Source organism: Sphaerodactylus townsendi, linkage group LG06, assembly GCF_021028975.2.
Source record: "Sphaerodactylus townsendi isolate TG3544 linkage group LG06, MPM_Stown_v2.3, whole genome shotgun sequence".
NCBI classification, from domain to species: domain Eukaryota; kingdom Metazoa; phylum Chordata; class Lepidosauria; order Squamata; family Sphaerodactylidae; genus Sphaerodactylus; species Sphaerodactylus townsendi.
In genome coordinates, this window is record NC_059430.1 from 71035031 (window position 1) to 71059577 (window position 24547).

General features: G+C 42.1%; 1 protein-coding gene across 1 annotated transcript in view; it reads left to right on the plus strand.

The window, feature by feature from the left end:
- Positions 1-12121, plus strand: part of MDFIC (MyoD family inhibitor domain containing) — a 103550-nt gene extending 91429 nt beyond the window's left edge. Inside the window, exons 5-6 of the transcript XR_007244836.1 lie at positions 9404-9522; positions 12025-12121. The gene's annotated coding sequence lies outside the window, so the exon portion shown is untranslated. The remainder of the gene's footprint in view (positions 1-9403; positions 9523-12024) is intronic.
- Positions 12122-24547: the final 12426 nt, after the last annotated feature.

A 24547-nucleotide genomic window follows, 5' to 3' on the forward strand; every position in this document is an offset into this window, starting at 1 on the left:
TGTAGTGTGATTAATATTAAGTGTAGTCTGTTGTGATTAATATTAAGTGTAGTCTGTTTATTGGATAATTTTAATGAGTAAACAGATGAGAAGCTATTTTTACAAATCTTCTGTTTACATGTATGTTTCATCTTCACTACCAACCTTGTTATCAGAGGAAATATTCCTTGGAACTGGTTACTGGGAAAACTAGTTGCTAACTCTACTACCCTCAACCACACCAAGGTTTCCTGCTTCTTCAAGCAACTGTGCATTACTACTCCTTTTTACTGGAACTGCTTTATGGAATACCTGCATGATGCTATCTTTCTAACTGATTGTTGTGGGTTTTCCGGGCTGTGTGGCCGTGGTCTGATAGATCTTATTCCTAACGTTTCTCCTGAATCTGTGGCTGGCATCTTCAGAGGTGAAAATGCCAGCCTCTGAAAATGCCAGCCACAGATGCAGGCGAAATGTTAGGAACAAGATCTACCAAACCACGATGACGCAGCCTGGAAAACCCACAACAACCAGTTGAATCCAGCTGTGAAAGCCTTCGACAATACTCTTTCTAACTTCATATCCCTCCTCAAAATCTTGCTCTTCTGGGGATGCCTTTGGCACTGCCCCCTAGCCCTCCTTTTCATCTGAAGATCAGGGGGAGTATTTTTCTTGTTCCCAATCTCTGATTCAACTCTTTTTGTGATAATTGTTCTGTGAAGATCGTGCACATAATTTAAATTAAATATATCCATATATTATTATGCATTATAATTATACACAGCACCCCAAAGGTTCAATTAGTGTTAAAGCTTTTAATGCAGATGACAACATTTCATGAGGTAGGGCCATAGCTGTTCACTTCCAGTGTTTCTAGGCAAAGCTATCTCGATACCAGTCTTAGGAGTGTTGCTCTTTTTGCATTATTCAAGGGAACACAGAATAAGGTGCTTTGAACCAATGCATCTCCTCCCCCCTCCTTTAATACAAAAAATACTGAATTTCCATTTTCCTTATTTTTGAATGCCTTACATTTTTGCATGGCTTTCTCACTAATGCCTTTGTTTTAAAAAATGGGGCAGCGAGACTCATGATCTCAGCAAATATCTTAGAGAGTATACTTTTGCTTTGGGGCAAGCACAACTTAATATTCATAGATCTTGGGATGCAGAGGCAGAATGTGAAGAGAATCAACGTGGATTCTCAAGCATTAGGTACTGGGGCTAAATATCAGATGTGAACAACTTATCAGAGGATTGGCAACATTATTAAAGACTCATGTTGGAGCCAAGATATCTCTAAGTTAAAAAAATCCACGGAAAGGAGGCTGCTGGTGCTAGTTGACATTTCAATAAAATATGGCTAAGAAGAAAATGCCTTGTATAAAGAGATCTCAAGCAGGCAACCACTGAATGAAACAATAAAACTGGGCATGGAGCAATAGCATGACAATAGATTCCACAGTTGGTGTGTTAAATTTGGGGGGAAATTAAAAACAATTCAAAATGCAAGGCTTGCCAGCAACTGGTTAATAGAAAGCCTCATGCCTGGTGCCAAGTAATTGAGTTTGCTAGTCTTCCAATGTGAGGCTACATGGAATATCCACAAAGATGAAATATCATGTAGCACTTGCCTGTGTAACTGTAGTTCATCAAGTGAGTTTCTGTGCAAACACATATCCCCTCCTCCTACCCCACTGTGGGTGACTAGTTTTTCACACAGCAATGGTATTGTTGTTAATATTTTATACTTTATTATATATTATTATATATTTTATATATAATATTTTACTACTTCTTGTCTGCCCATGGCAATGATGAGGAAAAGAGCATTCCTTCCCATCCCATCATGTAACCATTTGAGTAGGAACTTCCCAGAGGGAGGGAAACTGAGTACTATTTAGAAGTGCAGTGCAGAAAAGAAAGCTTGGAAAGCAAGTGGGTGTTTGCATAGAAACCCACTTAATAAACTATAGTTACACAGGTAAGTGCAACGCTGTATTTTTATTGCTCATATCAAGACTCTTTGGGTGTAGGTGGAGAATCCTGGCAATCTTTAGGTGGTTGTTATCACTAGTCCTTGCTAGCTGCTTGTGCAGCATGCAGTTTTGCAGTTGTCCAAGCCACAAATACTCAATTCTGGCTAAAAACAAACAAAAAACTGGGTTGAAAATATCTGGACTGAGAGGACTGCATTAGCCTTTATCCACAAGTCAATACGGTCATCCAAGGTATAAGATCAGTTTAGTGGAACAAGGTTCTGTTTACCTCCAACAACTGTAATAAGGGCTTATTTTACAGATCTATGGTTACAATTAGGGTCCATCCTTTTGCCTAATCTCACATCTATGGCCTGAAAATACTAGATCACTTTGATCTAGTTTGAAATGCCATGGGGGAGAAGAATATTCTAGCATTAATAGGATATGAAATGATTTTTCTCAGTTCATGAATGACCTCTTATCTCAGAATTATGTTTACATTCCATAGATCATTTCTGAGATGACAAGGCATTCCATTTTTTTCAGGGTATATAAAGATTTGTGCTCATATGGTAGGGAGGTGGGGATGGAGGGGAAGAATATCCCAAATGTTCATTAAGCAAAAATCTAGTCAAGATTACAATTTGATTTCATCAGAATCAGGTGGTGAAGTGCTTACAGTGACTGTTTCTGTTCCAATTTATATTCTTTCCATGTGCACAAAATACTCTCCAGACAAATTAATTTGCATGTGAAACAGAAATGGTAAAAAGGTTTTGTTGTATTTAATGGAAATCTTCTATTTTCAAAGACTCTGTCTCTTTCTATGCTTTTTATGTTGCACTCCTTTTAGTACTGTTCTATGTGACATTTCACACATTGTCTTTTAAACATCTTCTCAAAAAATATGAGTTCAGCAATTCAAGAGACCAGGACCTGTTGTTATAGTAACTGAAGTTGTAAAACATGTAAATATCATGGTCTACATATAAGAAGAGAACACTGTTCTTTGGAACACTTTTGTGAAGATATGAAATTTGCACCATGACATACTTCTGTATAAGGAAACATCTCCTTTTATACTTTTTAGGTCATGTTCTGGTAGTACTCAAACCAGTAATATCCAGTGTTATCAGTAATATCCCTGAACCACTCATGTAATGCTTCAAATACCATGTTCATAATCTAAAGCAGGGGTCAGCAACCTTTCAAACTCAAAGAGCCATTTGGACCCATTTTCCATGGAAAAGAAAACACATGGAGCCGCAAATACTTTTTGACATTTAAAATGAAGATAACACTGTGTGTTTTGGTTTTTTACCTTTACGCTTTGTATGAAACAATTATAGTGTGTTGCTTGTGAAATCCATGAAGTGCTACAGAGAAAAATAGTTTTCTCCGCCCCAGGGGAGGGGGGTCCCCCACGCTCCCTGCTCGAGCAGGGAGCGTGCAACCAGCGGCCCACTGAGTGTGGGCGCCGCTTTCTTCTCCCCTCCGCAGGGAGGGGGGTCACCCATGCTCCCTGCTCAAGCACGAAGCATGCAACCAGCAGCCCGCCAAGTGCAGGCGCTGCTTTCTTCTCCCCTCCGCGGGGAGGGGGGCCTGCCTGAGCTGGGCGCCGCTTTTTTCTTCCCTCGAGGGAGGGAGATTCTGCATGCTCCCCAGGAAGGGGCAGCCATGCCAGGAGCCGCACAACAAGCGTGGAAGAGCCGTTTGCGGCTCGCGAGCCGCAGGTTGCCGACCCGTGATTTAGAGTGATCTTGCTCTTGTGAAAGTTCATTTCATCTTTAGAATTTTATGACAACTTTATTAATAGCAATCACACCACAATAATTGCATTTATATGTTAATTTCCAGCCTGAGCCTTGGTGACATTTGTTTTTAGTCTGGACAGCAATGGTTTTTCCTTTCAGTCTGCCCTGGTCCTGGCATCAGAGCCACAACAGGGAAAACAGGCCCCCTCCCTGGGGACTCCCCCCCGCTCTTACCAATAGCTGCAGCTGTGGGGCACAACAGGCCTCCAACACAATGCAGCAACGTAAAGCCAAGAGAGCCCTAAGCTCCTCCAACTAGCTGAGTGAGGGAAGGAAAGGTGGCAAATAACACCCTGCACCTCACTCAGTCTCTTTCAAAGGCCTAGTCAAGGGATCCAGAGGGAAAATCCTCTTTTTTCCTTCTCTGAAGCCGGCCTTGAAAGAGGCCGATCACTGCCGGTGCAGCCCTTTATAGGCTGCCAGGCCCTTGTCACATGGCAGTTCCACACCACATGACTGCCTCAGCCAGCCGGCAGGGAAAAGGCATTGCACTCCTTCCTCCCCCGCCGCAATGGTGTCGCCAGGCTGAAGCCTGGTACACGATTTGTTTTTAGTCTGGACAGCAATGGTTTTTCCTTTCAGTCTGCCTTGTGCTTCAGTCTTCCATGACTTCTCCCTCCGAATAAATGGTTCTAATCCTCACTCTGACATGAAAGTTCGCTGGGTGACCTTGGGCCAGTCAAATTCTCAGCCTAATACTCCTCATGGAGTGGTTGTTAGGAGGCTAAAATGGAGGATGTGAGAATGATTTCTGAAGCCAGATCATGCTGTCATTTTTTTCACAAATTCTTTTAATCCATATAGAAAGTAGCTATTTTCCTCCTCTCAAAGTCTGTTGAATCCAATTTGATATGCATAGAAAGTCTTCTGTCTAACTTAAGGACACTGTCTTCAACAAATATAACTGTCTTGTCCCTTAAGTATGTGGCCTCTTCTTTTCATTACACTATTACTTTACCTTAAAGAGTTAAGGAAGCCAACTGATAAAAGGGGAAGCCTCAGTCTAGGTTATAATGATTATTGATTTTATTTTTAAAATGTTAGTCATTGACTGTTTGACATAAGAACATAAGGACAAGCCTCTTGGATCAGACCAAAGTCCATCTAGTCCAGCACTCTGCTACTCGCAGTGGCCCACCAGGTGCCTTTGGGAGCTCACGTGCAGGATGTGAAAGCAATGGCCTTCTCCTGCTCCTGCTCCTGAGCACCTGGTCTGCTAAGGCATTTGCAACCTGAGATCAAGGAGGATCAAGATTGGTAGCCAGAGATCGACTTCTCCTCCATAAATCTGTCCAAGCCCTTTTTAAAGCTATCCAGTTTAGTGGCCATCACCACCTCCTGTGGCAGCATATTCCAAACACCAATCACATGTTGCATGAAGAAATGTTTCCTTTTATTAGTCCTAATTCTTCCCCCCAGCATTTTCAATGAATGCCCCTGGTTCTAGTATTGTGAGAAAGAGAGAAAAAATTCTCTCTGCCGACATTTTCTATCCCATGCATAATTTTATAGACTTCAATCATATCCCCCCTCAGACATCTCCTCTCCAAACTAAAGAGTTCCAAATGCTGCAGCCTCTCCTTATAAGGAAGGTGCTCCAATCCCTCAATCATCCTCATTGCCCTTCTCTGCACTTTTTCTATCTCTTCGATATCCTTTTTGAGATGTGGCGACCAGAACTGGACACAGTACTCCAAGTGCGGTCGTACCACTGCTTTATATAAGGGCATGACAATCTTTGCAGTTTTATTATCAATTCCTTTCCTAATTATCCCTAGCATAGAGTTTGTCTTTTTCACAGCTGCCATTCATTGAGCTGACATTCCCATGGAACTATCAACTAAGACGCTCAAATCCCTTTCCTGGTCTGTGACTGATAACACTGACCCCTATAGCGTGTATGTGAAGTTTGGAATTTTTGACATTGTGAGTTGCCTTGAGGTGCTACTTTACTTTAGAAGAAAGACAGACTAATAAAGACAAGTATGTGATAAAGTCACAGCCAACTCATGGCAACCCCATGAAGTCTCACCTCTTGGGTATTCAAAATAAGAAATGAACAGAGGTGGGAACAAAGTTAGAGTTGCTATAAACACATAACATATTTTTTTCCCTTTAAGGCTATTTGAAGTGGGAAATACCATCTTTTCATACACACATTTGAAATCGCACATCTTTAGTAAATAGACAACTTGTGTGGTGGGTTCTGTCTCTGGACCTGGTCACTGCTCTCCAGCCTTACACCAATCAACAAAACACTGAACTTTGTATCAGGGGCCCACACCAGACCAACTCTGAGCTCCTCATGTTGGAACCAGGTTCCAAGTACTTTGTTTCAAGACTTGGTAACCCTAGCAGCAGTAATTAAGTGTTTTTGTTGTCTAAAACATCCATAGTGTCATGTTGATTTCCTAGTATGCTATAATTAATGTTTATATAGTAATTGAAGACAGAGTAAGGTTTTGGGACTCATCTGTTCTGCAGTTCTCAGCATAATTATATCAAACAATAGTTTCATGTCAATTCTGGTCTAAGGATAGGATGAGAACTGTTTATTAGCAAATGGATTCTCTTTCTTTCCAAAAATGTATTTGTCAATAGGAAAAAACTTGTGATAGCCATGCTTTTTTGTGTCTGGCCTTTCAGATTAGAATGTGAATTAAAGGAGCTTGGGAGATTTGCCAAAGGGAGAATTTGATCTGTTGTGCCAGAACTGACAAAACTTTACCAGTGTATACAGAATACATTATAGATATTAATGTGCTTTTAAAACTCCAGATCGGTAACTGGTGTTAGTTTGTAGCAGAAAAACAAAATGGGTCCAGTGGCACATTAAAGACTAATAAAATCAATTCCAGCATGAGCTTCACGAGTCATTTACCTGAAAAGTGTTTTTACAAAGTGGGTGTAGTCAAGTGGGCTTTTGCCCAGGAAGGCTTCTGATTGGCCATTGGAGATTTGATTGGCTGTGTAGATTTTTTTAACATGTTGTTTTGGCAGTTGCTGTCACCGTAGCATATGTAGGCTGTGGCAACCATTTTGTAGTTGGTTCCACCTTCTGTGGCAGCCATTTTGTGGCTGTGCCCACCATACTATGCCAGAATCCCAAAGGTGTCTACAGTTCAGAAAACTGCAGGACGTCTATGTCATTATGCTACACAAAAACATAGTTAAAATCACTATTAATAAATTAATTTCAAAGCATCTTTCGAATAGACCCTAAGTAGCAGTTTCAAACCATCTTTATGGTGGACCCTAGCTAACAGTTTTTAATAGTTCATGCAATGCCTACACTGGGACAGTCACACAAATAACGGATTAATTAATACGTGGTTTTGTGTGATATCTGAGCAGAGCCACCATGTTGGTACACACATAGTGATTGACTAAAAATGTCAGTGGAATTTCTGGTATGTATACGAATTTTTTTTTGCTGTCCTGATCTTTGGGGAGGGGGAATCTCAATTCCCTTTTGATTTCTATTATTTTGAAGATAACTTTAGTGAGCTGGAAAGTGTCTGTTAAAAGGAAACAGTTCATCTGAAACAAATTCTCTTGCTTTTGTCTCAAAGTGAACTGCACTGTAAAAGAACATGAACATACCCAGCCTGAAAGGTTTTGCAATAAGAGATAAGACGCAAGCTGATGGGTAGCTAGACACTTATCTTTAGAACAGCAAATATTCACAATATGGAAAGGCTGTTGGCTAAGAAACAACAAGTAAAACAAGTATTTGGGTTGAAAAAAGGATTCTCTGTAGATCACTAAATTTTTCATGCAAGTTGTTTCTATTAAGAGATGCTATGGAAAGTGGATTTTGATGTATGGAGTCTGATGGATACTCAGCTGCCTGAAATGTTTGTGTGTGGGGTGGAAAAAATCTGAATACATTGGGAGCTACAGTTGAAAATGCTATGTTTTTTCTCATTTGTATTTTACTGTGTTCATACTAATGGGTGTGTGTAAATGAAGTCAAACTTCAGATAGATACTGAGCTGTCACAATTATATTTAAAGAGAAGGATATAGGCCTTAATTTTGCCTGCTTGCCTGTGCCCATGCGCTTCCCCTTGTTCTTTGCATCTCTCTTTGCCTGATACTTGATGGGAAGGGTTAAATCAAGCTATGGGTGGGACACTCACAGAATGTTCCAGGTTCAATCTCTGGCCTCCCAAGGTAAAAAAAAAGATCCATTTGTTGGTGATGTGAATGACCTGTACCTAAGACTCTGGAAAAACACTGTTTGAGTAGATAACACTAACCTTGATAGACCAATGGTGTCTGACTCAGTGTAAGGCAGTTTCATGTATCACATGACAAGGAATGAGTGGAGCTGACAAGCAGACAGACTGTGCATAATGCCAACAAACCTCTGTTTAATTGAATTAGTTAATTAAGATAATTGAATTTAATTAATATACCCTAAATTTTAATGAAGACCTAGTTCAATCTTTTTATCTGAACCTGTGTATTTCAGTTCCCTGTCATTGTAGTGATATAGTACTTGAGTCTCCTACAGGAGAGAAAGGGGGGATATAAATCCAAACTCTTCTTCCTCTTCTTCTAGAACTTTCTCACTTTTTTAGGGTAAATTACTTTTCTTTCTTTCTTTCTTTAACTATTTCCTGAAGAGTTTTCTTTCTTTCTTTAACTATTTCCTGAAGAGATTTTTCAACCTGTATCACATTTCTTTTTGATTAGTTTCATACCAAAATTGCAAACTAAAACAATACAAATGTTATGCTTCACCAAATAACTGATTAAAATTTAACAAAAAGAGGACATAATTCCATATTTTCTCCTCATATATGCATTCCCATTAATGAGTGTCTAAAATTTAATGAATGAATGAATTAATGACAGTGTGTTCTATTAGTTAGAGCATCACCCTGGGATCTCAGAAATCTAGCTCAAATCCCTACTCTATCATGGAAGCTTGCTGAGAAAACTTGGACCAATCAGCTTAATCTACTTTACAAGGTTGTTATGAAGCTAAAAATAAAGAAGGAACAACAATGTTGTAAGCTTCTTTGGTCCCCATTTGGGTAGGAAATAGGCTATAATTACCTAAATGAAGTGAGTGAATGAATGATATATATGTAGGTCTGTCAGCATCTGGGTCATCACTGCCCGTATGCTCAGAAGTTGTACAACTGATGATCAGTAATGAGGAATTAGAAGGGTATGTGTTATCTAGAAGCTAGAACAATATAAGTTGTAAGAGCAAGGTTATATGATCTGAGCATAGAAAATATTCCTTTTTCTGCCACCAGTGTATGCTATTGAGCATTCTCAAAGCTCTCATGTTTCATGTATCATTGGTTTCAAAAAAAGACAAATTATGTGCAGTATAAATGTTCAGATGTACATACTGTGATTATCCCATGCCATCATTTGCAGTTTCTACATTTTACCTTGTTGAAGGCGAGTTTCATGCATAAAATATATAATTTTGAGGCATCCACCTATTTCTATAGCCTCGTGGTGAAATACAACAACAACAACAAAAAACAAAGCACCATCCTGCTGTTACTTCCAGCCACTGCAATGCTGAACAAATACTAATGGAACTCCCCCTTTGAATCCTGCTTTGATATAATGTGTGTCTTTTTCTATTTTGTCCTTTGCAGGAGAAGACAAACTATCATCAATATCCTAATAACAGTTGGCCAAATCTGGGGATACGTCAATCTGGTCACTGGTGCTGATAATTCTCCAGAGCTGCCTACAAACCTGAGCAATGCCCCAGGTTTGCAGAAAAATATATCTAAAAAAATACATTAGGGCCGTTTCTGCACTGTCCAAATATCCTGGGTTGAGCAATAGAAATATCATAGACTGGCCCAGAAGTTCGGTCCTAAAGTGGATTTGCCCTGCAATATTTCCCCCATCCCAGGATTTTCAAAAATCGCCAATTGGGTGATTTTTTTCAAAAATCCTTGGGTGAGCCTGCTACCATGCAAACACCATGGGAGGAGAACCAGTTTATTTTTCCTACTCAGCTCCTGACCTCCCCACCCCTCCATCCACCCCCTGATTTCCCTGCCTGACATTCATTCAAACTGCCACTCAAAAACAACAGCCAATCAGAACATGTGACAGTGGGCATACTCAGATATGCTTGCAATGTAAATACAGAAGTCCTGGGCTCAGAGGCATACGGGGTCCAAATGGCACCTGAAGACAAGACCTCCTCTGGATGACGCCCCAGGAGCCCAACCCCACACCCGCCCCTTCGCTGCCGGGCTCCCGAAGTTAGGGTAGAACAATTCCCCTGCCCACAGAGGATATATGGTGAGGAGGAAGCCCCTTTTAGACCTAGATGGGACAGGAGGCTGAGCATATTCCCATCAGCCCCTTCCAGCATGGCCAATTGGAAGGGGCTGATGGGAATTGTAGTCCATAACATCTGGAGTGCCAAAGGTTCGCTACCACTGGTATATGGAGTTGGGCCTCCCTCAGCCCCCCCTGGTTTTCATAGAGATCAGGGTCCTGTTGCTTTTAGCAGGCCCAGTCCTGCCTTGAACTATCTTTTCAAGTTATGGTGAGCATTTCAACAAGAACTTGAAAAGATAGTCCAAGGCAGGACTGGGTCTGCTACAAGCAGGGGGATGGGACACATTCCTGATTTCCAAGGTCACTGCCTTGGACTATGTTTTCAAGTTATGAGCATTTCAACAACATACCCATGAGTCTTTGCTAGATATGCAAATTGGTAATTTGCATATTTAGCAAAGACTCATGGGTATGTTGTTGAACTGCTCACCATAGCCTGAAAACAGTACCAGTCACTAACCCACCCCCGCTTACTTTAATTTTGCCAGCAGCCGGCTGAAAAAGCAGCCTGCTCTGGCTAGGCTCTTTTGGCTTCATACCTTGTCAGAATTGCCTCCCTTAGGGAGGCTGACTCTCTGTTCATGTGGGGGGCTGATTTTACGCCCCCACGTGACCAGATGGCATGCGCCTGGAGACATGAGTTACCCCATGTCCCTGGGCAGATATACCACTTCCCGGGTTCGTGAGAAAGAATTTGGCATATTTCCGACCAGTCTTCATCGGATTCCTTCACGAAACGGGCAGCCATGCGAAGGGAGAAACCAGGGTAAAACAGACATGGATTGTAAGAAACCAGTTGTAACCAGGTATGATTGTGCCATGTGGAAATGGCCTAGGTAAAAAATCCTGAAATTATAAAAGGAGTGCTGGAAACAGATTCCTGGGCAAAATCAGTGACAGCAGGCTTGGGAGTTGTTGTGGTTAGAATGGTGTTAAGGGAACAGAATTCTCAGTCCTTCGACGTTTCGCCTGCATCTGTGGCTGGCATCTTCAGAGGATCCTCTGAAGATGCCAGCCACAGATGCAAGCGAAACGTCAGGAGGGAATGCTGCTAGAACACGGCCATACAGCCCGGAAACCACACAGCACCCAAGTGATTCCGGCCGTGAAAGCCTTCGACATTCTGGGCTTCCTTTCTGTGTGTTAAAGGTACAGAAGGGGCCTTTCATCAGAGACTGGATGACTTTACCCCACATGACTCAACTAGACTTGGCTGCTTGCTACTGTTCAACAGCAGTCAAGGTGGTGTAGTGGTTAGAGCATCAAATTTCCATCTTGCTGTGGAAGCCCACTGTGTGATTTTGACCAAATCTCACACTTTCAGCCTAACCTACCTCACGGGGCTGTTTCTATATGTGTGTGTACATGTGTGTATGTATATACATGTGTGCACGTGCGCTTGTGTGCGTGCGTGTGTGCACGCGCGCACACATACACAGGTGGAAAAGGAGATGTGCAGCCACATTGAGTCCTGCAAGGCAAAGGAGATGCCTAGTCAAACCTCACAGGGCTAGCTCTTTCTCCCGCTCTTGGGGGATGAGGGGGTATGGGGCAGATCCCCCCAGGCAGTTTTTTCCTCACATTCTGCCCTTGGATATAATATGGTATATTATTTATACTGAGGAGACATAGGTCCTAGTCTGTAGTCATCCATGAAGCTTGCTAGGTAATCATGAGTGAATCACTGTCTTTCCTACCTCACTGGCTTTTTCTGTGGTGATAAAATTAGAAGGGATGCACCATGGATGTTGTTTTAAGATGCTTGGAGCTAGGGGGAAGAAGTATAGATATATAAGAGTATATCAACAAGTCAAACAATTTTTTATGCATTTGAGCTCGTATTTTCTTCTTTTTCACCCACTCTTTTTTCTGTCCTCCCTTTTTACCTTCCTTCCTTCCCTCCCACTTATCTCAGACAACCATTTGGTTAACTTCCCAAACCAGAGTAGGAGAAGATAGGTGTGGCAATGAATGACAAGACTATCAAGGAGGCTCATCTGCAAGTTTGACTGGTAAGGAGAACTTGAATACTATGAGTACACCGTGCGCTCCCTCTGTTTGCTGTGCTGCATGCAAGTAGGAGAATGTAAGCAATATTATATAGTACCCTGGTTCAAAAGTCCATTTGTAATCTTCCTCTTAACAAATCATCTGAGAAAAGCTGCTATATAGTTTATAAACCTGAATATTCTTTCTGTTTCTTTTTGTAGTTCCATATAATAATAATGGGAGGTAAGATAGCATGGTATAGCCTAATCTCATCAGATCTTGGAAGCTAAATAGGGTCAGTAATTGAAAGGAAGACCAACAAGGAAGAATCTGCAATGTTGAATAATTTCTTCTTCTCACTCACCTTCAAAACCCACTTCTGGGGTTGCCAGAAATTGGCTGCAACTTAACGGTTGTTGACCAATACACACAGACAAAACTAACATTCAATTGACTGGAGAATAACAAAGAAACCAACACAAATTAACCGAAGCAAATCCTCCAGAAGTCTGGAACTTTATTAATTTACTACACCATTTAAAAAACCCATATTGATTCAAGTAGTTTAATTTTACAGATGAGACCATTATAATTCAGCCTCGAATTGGGTCAAATCCTATAATATTTTCTATTTTGGAAATGTAGATCCGATTACCTGTGAGCGTCTACACACATGCAGATTCCTAAACAAATTGGTTATTGTTCTGCCCCCCAAGTGAATCTGTTTTTGGTGCCCTGTACTTGGCTAGGACAAAGTGGGGGAGACACAAGCCAGGTTTAACAATTTAAACAGTAGGTTTATTGTATTGTCGAAGGCTTTCACGGCCGGAATCACTTGGGTGCTGTGTGGTTTCCGGGCTGTATGGCCGTGTTCTAGCAGTATTCTCTCCTGACGTTTCGCCTGCATCTGTGGCTGGCATCTTCAGAGGATCTGATGTTGGGAAAGCAAGTGGAGTATATATATCTGTTGGAGTGTCCAGGGTGGGTGAAGAAACATTGTCTGTGAGTAACAAAGAAGGCAACCAGGTCAATAGTTGAGGGCATCTGAATAGACGTATGAGTAACAATGAAGTCTATAGCATGGGAGTAACAATGGAGATAGCAAGGTCACTGGTGGGAGCATCTGAATAGAAGTATCCTGGCCTTTGTTTCCTTTGTCTATAGTCATCCCGTGTTAGTGTGGAGCTGGTTAGACACTGTCTTGACTCTAGTATTTTTCAACACTGGCAGCCAAGTTCTGTTCATTTTCATAGTTTCTTCCTTTCTGTTAAAATTGTCCATGTGCTTTAATGGGATTCTCTCAATGGCTTCTCTGTGTAGTCTGACGTAGTGGCTTCTCAGAGTATGGGTCCAGAATTTCTGTTTTTTCAAATAATATTCCTATGTCCAGGCTTGGTTTATCAAGTGTGTTCTGCATATTGCTGACTCTTTCTGGCTGGAAATTAAGTCTGCAGTGCCTTTCGTGGTTCTTTGGATACCGCGGTTCAAAGGGCTGTGTTTGGTGGTTCCTATGTAGACTTTGTCCACAGCTGCATTGGGTATGGTAGACTCCTGCAGTAGCTTTGGGAGGATCCCTCTTTATCCCTTTGCTGTGGAACGTAGCATCTGTTGAATTTTTTTAGTGGGTCCGTAGATTGTTTGTAGGTTATGCTTCTTCATCAGTTTTCCTATGCGGTCAGTGGTTCCCTTGATGTATGGTAAGAACACTTTCCCTCTGGATGGCTCTTTATCTTTGTTCATGTGGCTTGTTCTTGGTCTTGCAGCCCTTCTGATGTCTGTATTAGAGTAACCATTAGCCTGTAGAGCCCTGTTTAGGTGATTCAATTCATCTTGAAGGAGGTGGGGTTCACAGATTCTGTTTGCGCGATCTACCAAAGTTTTTATGGTGCTCCTTTTTTGCCCTGGATGATGATTGGAGTTTTTGTGTAGATATCTATCCGTGTGCGTAGGTTTTCTGTATACTGTGTGGCCCAATTGCTGGTTTGGTTTGCGGGAAACTGAAGCTTAATGGGGAAATAACAAAAGCCTCTCTGGGGGCATAACAGTTATGATTCACAAATATAATTCTCTAAACAAATTCCCCAGTTTTTCAAGTTCAAAGCAGTTCTGAGATCCATATGCTGAGCTGTTATGAGCAAACACCTATGTTAGGTCATTCATTCATCTGTATAAATATGCATTTTTGTGGGCTCCTGTCAATCATTTTGCTATCAGGTGGATATTAACAGTATATTTTCTCAATCATGCTTAAGTGTAGTGTGTGAATTAAATACTACATCTAAAACTAAGGCCTCATTTGTAATAAATACCAATTGAGATGGTAAGCCTATACATGGATGTATTATTTCTCACAAATAACTAGCATGAAGACAATTAGGCTAGTACAGGGGTAGGGAACCTGCGGCTCTCCAGATGTTCAGGAACTACAATTCCCATCAGCCTCTGTCAGCATGGCCAATTGGCCATGCTGGTAGGGGCTGATGGGAATTGTAGTTCCTGAACATCTGGAGAGCCGCAGGTTCCCTACCCCTGGGCTAGTAGAACCTTCTTTCCCAACATCTTGTTTAGGACTAGCATTCAGTCATCTGAAAGTAGTATAGTCCACACACAGGTTTATAACCCCATCTGGTGTTGGTGAAAATAACGACATTCTCTCTCATCTAGAAAATTATTCCATGAACCCAGGGATCCAGATTCTAGCTTCATAGAAAAAAATCAATGGACAATCAGCTAGATAACATTACTAAAAAGCAAAACTTGCAAGAAGTGCTGAAGTCAGTTTTCAAGGGTCAGTTTATACTTTACCTCACATCGGGTTTGATATTTATTTACTGAGAGATCCATGATTTTGATATGATATTGGTATTGGTAATCCTGTACCTGTTAATAGATTGGCTGTAAGCCCTTAACACATGTCCAATCATAGCTTCCTGTTGTATATCTTAGTTGTTGATACAGTGGAAAAACTGCTAATTCATCTATCATATAAAGTGTAAAAATAATAAGGGTTTGCTGTTTTGGGCTATGTGGGCATGGTCTGGTAGTGTGTGTTCCTAACATTTTGCCTGCAGCTATGGCTGGCATCTTCAGAGGCTTGTCAGGGTAAGATGTGTTTGAACACATGTCACTGTGACATGCCCCTGAAGATCCCAACCATAGTTCCAGGAGAAATATTAAGAGTAAAGACTACCAGATCATTGCCACACATGCCGGAAAAACCACAACGTCCAGTTGATTCAGACTGTGAAAACTTTAAATAATACATAGTAAGGGTTCTCTGAATCCTTATGGACAAATTCTTCTTGGGGTAAGAAACTCAGTGGAAAAGGCTCATGTCTTCCTAGTTATACTGATCTTCAGTTAGTGGATTGTGGTCCACAGCTAAGTTGCATCCTAACTATTAACAGTAATTGAGAGGAGAGGAAGAGAGTGTGTAATATAATTAAAAATTTAAGAAACAATTGGTGAAATGACAAATATTGACTGTCTTTATCTTTTCATATCAGAGATTCACTTTGGTGTGGGTTTAATAGTGGGATCATAGGTATAAAAAAGGTTGAAGACCTCTGATACCCAGCATGTCATAAGTTATATGTTCTGAAGACTGCTTAGTCCTGTTTCTTCCAGCTTTTTGCTCTGCTGGGAACTAAAGGTCTTTCGTTATATGTATCTTAGGTCGCGGACTTCTCCAAATATTCTCCATGTGGATTTATGAAATACTGATTTAGAGAGCCACAAAGAGCTGGAAAGAGTGGCTGTTCTTATTGTTTAACAGCTACCAGATTAAGCTCAAAGTTTCTATATCAAAAAAAGGAACACAATAGTGCAGAAAGGCTTTGAATAACAATACTAGGGACAGTGCTTTAAATTTTTTAATAGATTGAGTTTTCCCTGTGATATATCTATTCTTTTTGATGTTAGCTGTAACATACATTATATTGATCTGTCTCCCCTGTGCCCACTGAAGTTTATGAGGACATGTTGGTGGTGTATCTATTAAAATGTTGCTTACATTTCATCCAACTTACTTTTGCTCTATTAATTCATCCTTGCACAAAAATTAGTCCTTGTTGTGGAGTGGATGGGATCAGAATAACCTAATATCTTTTGAGTGAAATAATATATGCAGACTTTTGAAAAACTGTTACAGTTTGTGTCCAGTGGTCCTCTTTTCTTTGTTGTGTCTTATGAGGTGCTAGTGTGGAAAAAATATCAGTCTGGGAAGAAAAGGAGCAGAACCAGTTAAGGAGAAAGATCCATGCCTAAAATCAGGCTCCCGAGCACAACATCACAGGAAACATCACAATGTCACATGTATTTGGAAGACTCTCCATTTGGATGCTGACCCCATTGAAAGTAATAATCCTTTTCCTGTTGCATTCAACCCTCAGCTGCTCCTGTCCTGTTATGAAACCCTCCATTGATACAAGCACATTCGAATCATTTTTTTAGTATGGTCTAGATTTACTTTGGACTGCTTTTGCAGACACAGGATAAGAAGCGTGATGGACACAGGATTAGGAATGGGGCCTGAAAGGATGGTTTCTTCCTATTGCTGCAGGGTGGCAAGGAGCCCTGTGGGGACTGTGAGCCTTCTGGGCAGATGCTCTGGCAGCCCCAGCTGGTCAGTTGCTGGCTGCCCTGGTTGACCTGTAGAGCATTACTTGGGAGGACATGGGGAACAAAATCTTCTGTCTGGTCTGTCCCCCTCCTTTATAGCCAGCACTACCACCAGGCCCACATTCAGTCTGTTCCAGCCATCCCACTCTCATTCCTTCCTCCAGCTGCATGTTATGTACCAGAGGTTATTCTGGTTTTTTTCTGTTGTTTTTGTGTTCACATGGAAAGGGATTAAAGGAGCTAATGCAGATAAACAGAGAACTCAGTGATAAGCTAAAGAAGAAAAAGGAGATGTTTAAGAAATATGTCTAAAGAAGAGTATTTGCAGGTAGAGTATTGGCATATGTCTAAAGAAGAGTATTTGCAGGTTCCTAGGGACTGTATGTCATGAGGAAGACCAAAGTTCACAGGGAGCTGATGTTGGCCAGGAAGATTTGCTACAAAAAGAAAAGTTTCTTCAGATATGTGAGGAGCAAATGCAAAGTAAAGGAAGCAGTAGGCCCACTGTTGAGTGAAAATGGTGAAATTCTGACAGAGGACAGGGAGAAAGCAGTAAAGCTAAATTCCTGTTTTGGCTCAGTTTTTTCTCTGAAGAAGAAAAAAGGCTGATGTAGAGACGGTAAACAAGATGTAATTCAACAAGCATAAGTGCTGTGTTCTACATCTGGGTAACAAAAATGAGGAACACACATACTGGATGGGGGATATACTACTGAATAGCAGTGTGTGTGAACAAGATCTAAGGGTCTTCCGGCATTTCCACTAAACACATTTCAGCCATAGGAACTGGTGGGTTTGAATCTTCTCTTGAGACTGGCAAACCTGCTGCCAGGCAGAAGAACCGATACTGTTAGTCGAACCCTACCCTGACCCACGGTGCCCTGTGGGTTGACAGTAAATTAAATATGAGCAGTGACAGAAGATGGCAGATGGAATATTAGAAGTGTGGAATGACAAGTGTGTCCTCTTGTATGTCAGTAGAGAAGGATAGGCTTAAATATGTGATAAGCAAATTTGAAATTATTCCTATGTTCTAACCCTCAGCAAATAGCCATTTTCAAGTGTTTCCTTAGGATCTGACCTCCTTGGACATGCCCTTGATGCTTGAAGGAGTTTCTATCATAGATGATGTCTGAGAAAATCTGGTGCACTCGCAAAGTCACTGCACATGACAAAAGAACTGTCTGGATTGTGCCCCAAATCTGTTACCATCTTAGGAAGCTGTCTACAAGCAAGACATTGACAGTATTTCTATATTAGGCAAGGTGACATGAAAGTCAGCATAAGGATTTCTGCTAGATGTAGCAGAAGAAAACATATCAGTTTAACAAGGAAGTAAACATGGACACTTTAAAACAGTGCATTCAGCCAGGGATTCTAAATCTTGTTTCAAGTTTTTAAGGTTATTTCTCATTCTGTACAGCAGTACCCTGTTGACTTTACAATGCAAGCCTTCCATAATTCATTCTGCTTGATTAGTGTCTTTGATGACTTGGAGTGTCAGCTCGTGCAGGATTTGCAGCATGAGGAACAGATACTGAGAGCTTTTTGTGTATTTTATGGTCTGACAAGTTGTATAACTATAGAGGTTAACTGAATAGTTTTCCTTCTAATACTTGCAGGTGTCTTTTTTAAAACTGTCCTTTCCATGGTCCACTGTTTGAAGTATATTTATGGCATTTTTCCTTTCTGCTAGTCTGTGCTTGTTTAGTTCTGTTGTCCTCAAATTGTGCAAGGATCATATCCTAGATTTGCAGTATGTAACCAACCAATTCCCTTCATTATTTGAATAGGAACTGCAAGCGTGGATCCTGCACCGAGGTGGGAGACAGGCCATATAAAAAAACTAGAGTTTTGGGTGGAAGATACAGAGTGAGAGGGTGGCTAGTTTTTAGGTGGCTAGGTGGGGATATTTTTGTATTGTCAGTGCTACTACATTGTGGGGCGTAGATCTTCTGGGCTGATATCAGATAGTTGAGGGGTAGTCTGTATGGATGGTAAAAGATATATTATGCTCTATTACGGTATTGCAATTATTATGTGATTATATTATACTACTTTTTGTCTTGGATTGTTAGAGAATGTTATCGTTATGTTAACTTTAAAGATGCGACGTTGTTCTGATGTTGTTTTGATATTCCGTATTACGAATGTTATTATGTTGAGTTATTATGTAACAACGTCTGAATCTGCTAACAGATATTATGTAATGATGGCTAAATTGATGTGTAATTGATAACCTGATATTGGATAGTGTTAAGAGTTTTTGAAATTGTATATTATTGCTGTTACTACGAGTTTATTGTTTTGATGCATTGTATTTGCTATGTATTACTGTTATATATTTTTGTGTGATGTTGTTCACTGCCCTGAGCCCTTCAGGGGAGGATGGTATACAAATTAAAAATTCCATTCCATTCCATAACCACAAGTAGTTGCATTTAGTTCTAAAAGCAGCAAAGCACTTATGATGTCTCATAAGTACTGGAATGTTAGAAAGGTTTCATAATTATAATGCCACAAGTGGAGAGGAACCTGCAAGAACTTGCATGGGTCTTCTCATTTTCTCCTTTCTCACTGTGACCTAACGGGCACATGCTGTCCTGTCACATGGGGGGCACAAAATCGGCTCCCAGATCAATGTGGGGGAGGAGGGGATGGTGCCCATGGGGGAGGAGTGCAAAATCACCCCTCCCCCTTTCCCCTAGGCCAGGCCCAGCCCCGCCAGGCCACCATAGGGCACCCCTCAACTCGGTCCCGCCCCACCAGGCTGCCCGGGATCACCACTGGCTCAGGTAAGTGGGGCGTGGGGGATAGCTACCATGGGGTGTGGGGCACAGTGGGATGGATGCACCATTTTCCCCCACTACACCTCTGCCTGCCGCACTTCCTCTTGCCCCGTGCAGGGAAAGCAAGAGCATGTCTGGTGTTACTTTTCATGCCAGAGCTGGGTGAGGGCAGGAATCCACCTGCAGTACTAAATGTTTCACAAAGTTACTTGGATAAATTGTTAGAGTCTTTGACCTATACTACAGCGTATATTTGCTGAAACTAGGATCTACTATGTAAATTTTGCTTCATTTAATGCACCATGTTAATACTTACGTATAATTACGTAATTAATTACGTATTAAAATCAGAGAGACAACTGTGAGTTGGCTGAAGTGCCTTGGATAGCAGGCTTTCCCCATTTATCTTTGTGGATCTGATGTGGGGTAAATCTGCCACCTTGCAGTAGTGCCTCTACCTGTATTCTACTCATTTTAAAACAAGTATCAAGGTTCCAGTGTTCTTGTTACCAGACAAACCTGTAGTAGAAGGGGTGGGTGGGTATTTTTTAGAAACAGTGTTTATCATTCCTGCAAACTCCCCACGGCATGCCCAGGTGGAGACGGCCTGGCAAAGATGCAGGGCCTTCTGAGTTAAGCATGGGGACTGGAAAGCCTGCCCCCCCCCCACAAAGCCCCCAGAGTCTGGAGTGGAGAGCCATGGCTTCTGAGGCACATGGATGGCCCCCATAGCTGACAGGGAAACCATAAGTGGGGCTTGATGGGGGGTGGAAAAACCAGGTCTTGCACCCAGTGCTGGCTGGGCAGAGGGCCGGGGGGGGGGGCAGGGGTGGAAAACTCTTGTCTTGCCCTGGGCATCATTTTCTGCCAGTGTGCCTCTGAGTTTTTCACTTGACAGTATGCTGAGAACAGGGACTGCTGTAACTCACAAGGTCTGCTCAGGAGTTGGTCTGATGTATTTGGCTGGCTAGAACTGGAAACTAATTGCTGGACTAGATAGAGATAGGTCCCCTCTTGAAGGCCACAAAGAGTAAGCTCCACCACCATATGATGCAGAAGATCAGAACCTCATGCTTTTGTCAAAAGCCAAAGCAGCTGAGGAAGGGGGAAAACAAATGGATGTTTGACCAATTCCCCCATATTTTTTTCGGACTACAAATTGACTTTCTATCAGAGCTTCTATTTTGCTTTATTGACCAACCTGTCCCCTCCAAATTAAGAAACCAGTCACTGCTCTGGAGAGGACCTGCTCCCAACACCCTGTGGCAACAATCTGTCTAAAACAAACATTCAAAAGAATCATAAGAGACCACCATAATTGATATTATAGGTAAGAGCTAAGTGTATGGCAAAGATGAATGAATGTGCTCTTTTCTGCCTGGTGGCATCTAATATGGAGAACTGGGTTTGATTCCTTACTCCTCCACATGAGTGGTGGACCTTTATCTGATGAACTGGATTTGTTTTCCCCCTCCTTCACATGAAGCCTGATTGGTGACCTTGAGCTAGTCAAAGTTCTCTTTGAACTCTCTCAGCTACACCTACTTTACAAGGTGTCTGTTGTGGAGAGATGAAGGGAAAGGAGTTTGCAAGCTAACAAATGCCTTCCTTTCCTCTCCCCACAACAAACACCTTGTGGGGCAGCAGGTGGGGCAGAGAAAGTGGGGAATCAAACTCAGCTCTCCAGATTACAGCCCAGACCCACAGCAAAAGTTAAGAAGCCAGGTGCTCCATTCCCCCCCCCTCGCCCAATCAAGGCCATTCACAATTGCAAACAAGATTTTAGAGATAGAAGTGCAGTTTGGATTTGCACATTGTCTTTAAGGAGTCTCCAAACAGCTAACAAACGCGCCCCCTTTCCTCTCCCCACAACAAACACCTTGTGGGGCAGCAGGTGAGGCAGAGATTGTCTCCCTAGCCGGCTCCTGTGCTCACCAGCGCCCGTCTGCTGGGGAGAAGGCTTGAGACCAATGGCAAGGACTTAATGGACAATAAGGCACTGCACTCTGGGTGAGAAGGAGGGGAGGCGGAGCTCCCCAGTTTTCATCCTGGGAGCACAGTGGCATTTCTCCCCTCCCCTATGGACACTCAGGGCCACCATAGAGAGTGGGTGGGGCTACATCAGGCTTCCTTAATTCTTGCAGCAGCCGGCTTCCTCAATGCAGGCTTGCTGGGGCTTGCAAAATCAGTCTGTGTGGTGGGATGTTTTGGCGCCCCCCACCTGACTGCAGTAAATGCGCCCGGGCAAATTCGCCACTGGTTGTTAGGCTTCAACTGCTCATAGTAGTAATATACAAACTCAGATTGGTAGTTTGCAACTGCTCACCTGTTCACTTTAAAGATGAAAGATGCTCTGTGTGAGCATCACATTGTGCACGGGATTCTTTTACCTTTGTTGAAATGAATGGGAGAGCCCCTGAATTAATGTGATCTTTGCATATATTTAACAGCTCATGTACCTCTAGATCAGAACCATAACTTGCACATATTTTAAAACAAACTCAGTTCAAGCTGAGAACAGATTGTGCAAGCATATGCTCAGTTTCCATTGACTTTACTGGAGCTTTTACATATCTTAAGTCCTTTACTGAACCGCCTCCCTCACCCTGTTTGAATAAGAGGCAATGGAAGGAGGAAAAATCACTTAAATAAAAGTCAAATATTTGCCAAAAGCAAGAGAAATCTTTCTAAGCTTTAGGAACATTCTAAGAAAGTGAAAATATTAAAAAGCACCCAAAACTATGAAGTATTTGACAGTTTCTTTTTAAATGAGACTGTGCTAGCTACCGTAAATATAAAGTACTATATTGCTCACAGACATTTGCTGAACTTTCAAGTATTCATTTGGCTCCAGGCAAACACCCATCACTGCCAAATGACTGAAAAATGGTAAGGGTGCGTGCATGTGCACGCACAGACACTTACACACACACACAATATATATATCTTCCCAGAAGCCAATTTCTTATTCCTAACCCAATCTCTTTATATTTGTGACACACTTGGTCATGTGCATCATATTATGTCAAGTTGCATCACAGGATTTTCTGAGCCTGCTGGTACCATCATTTTGTAGTATAGATTAAGGAATGCAGTTTTTTTTCAAGTCAGAGTTGAAAGGCTAATCACCTGATAAGTCTTCTGTAATCTTGGAGAAAATATCAGAATATTCTCACTGAATTCTTCCTCTTTCCACCCCTCCCCTCTTCAACCAATAATTTTCTGTAAATACTGGAGCATCACCTACCTAGCAAATATTTCACAGCTGGTGAAATTTGTATTACATCAGCTTCAGTGTCTTCACATTATCACTTGGTGCAAATTATTTAGAATTTGCCATCTCCTATTTCTCTTTACATTTATGACCCACCCTTAACCACAGTCTCAGGGCAGGTTACAATAAAACATGCAACATTAAAATCATGACAGTAAAAACACAATAAAACACAACAAAGCCCCATTCTAAAAACTCCATTCTAAAAATGCAATAAAACCCCATTCTAAAAATCCAGACTAAAATCCAGACCCAATCTAAAATCTTCCACATCCTCCCTACCCACCCACAAAAAAGAAGGAATATAAGGACAACTTAGGGGGGCCTCCCAGAGGGAAGGGTGTAAACCAAATGCCTGGGTGAAGAAAATGGTCTTTGTCAGGTGCTGAAACTCCATGAGAGTATGCACCCAGAAAACCTCTGGAGGGAGGGCATTCCACAGTGTAGGGGTCACTGTGGAAAAGACCTTTTGGGCTGCCCTTACCCTGTTACCTCTGACAGGGTGGGACATCCAGGAGAACATCTTTTTTTATCTCAGCACCTGGGCAGGAATATATGGATGGATTCACTCTCTCAGATACCCAGGACCAAAGCGATATAGTACTTTATAGGTTAACAGTAGCAATTTGAATTGAGTCTGTTACCAAATTGGCAGCCAGTGCAGATTCCTCAGAATAGGGGTGATGTGACAGTCAGCAGACGAGTTGCTGTATTCTGCACCAGCTCAAGCTTCTGGGCTATCCTCAGCTACATGCATAGCTCATAATCTAATCTGACTGTTACTGGAACGTGGATTACTGTGGCCAGTCATCCTGATTCAGGAAAAAGTGGTGCTGGCGCACCAGCTGGGAACATTGATGGGCCCTCCTGGTTGTTGCTGCCACCTGGGTTTCCAGAGACAGCATCCAATTCAGAATGACCCCAAGATCCTCCACCCAGTCTTTCTGGTACTTCTAGATCTGTCACCATGCTATCCTTCTGGAGCGCATACAGGGACTAGGTTGATAGTATCAAAGGCCAGTGACAGATCTAGAAGTACCAACAGGGAGGTCATCCATCAGGATGACTAAGACTGTACCTGTCCCAAATTCTCACCTGAACCCCAAATGACATGGATCTAGAAAATGAGTTCCCGCCAAGTGTGCCTTCAACTGCACCATCACCACCCACTCCAGGACCTTCCCCAAAAGGTGATATTGGCTACCAGGCGATAGTTGTTGAGATCTTCTAGGTCCAAAGATGACCTCTTTAGGAGGGGGCATACCACTGCCTTCTTCAGGAGCTGAGGCACCTCCCTCCCATTCACCACCTCCAGGACCCACCCACCCAATTCTTTCATTAGCCATCATGGCAAGGATCCAAGGAACAGGTCTTCAACGCTGCAAGCAACTTGTCCATGTCCTTGGGTCACAACAATTGAAACTGATCCCACACTCTGACCAAATGGTTCTCTGGAACTCACCTCAGGATTATTCAAAACCATGGAGTCCAACTCCATAGGAATCTGAGCAACTTTGGCCTTAAAATATTTTGCAAATTCATCACAGCTGACCTCTAAGGACAAAGATGGTTCCCCCCACCTGGAGATAGACACCAACCCATTCACCACCCAGAACAGCTCAGCTGGCGGCTATATGTGGATGCAATGGAAGAAAAGAAGTACACCCTCTTTGCCAGTGCGATTAAGAGAGACTCAAGGCATCCCTCACACATCCATCCCTCCACCCCACCCCAAAAGAAAACAAGATACAAAACCCTAACCCCAC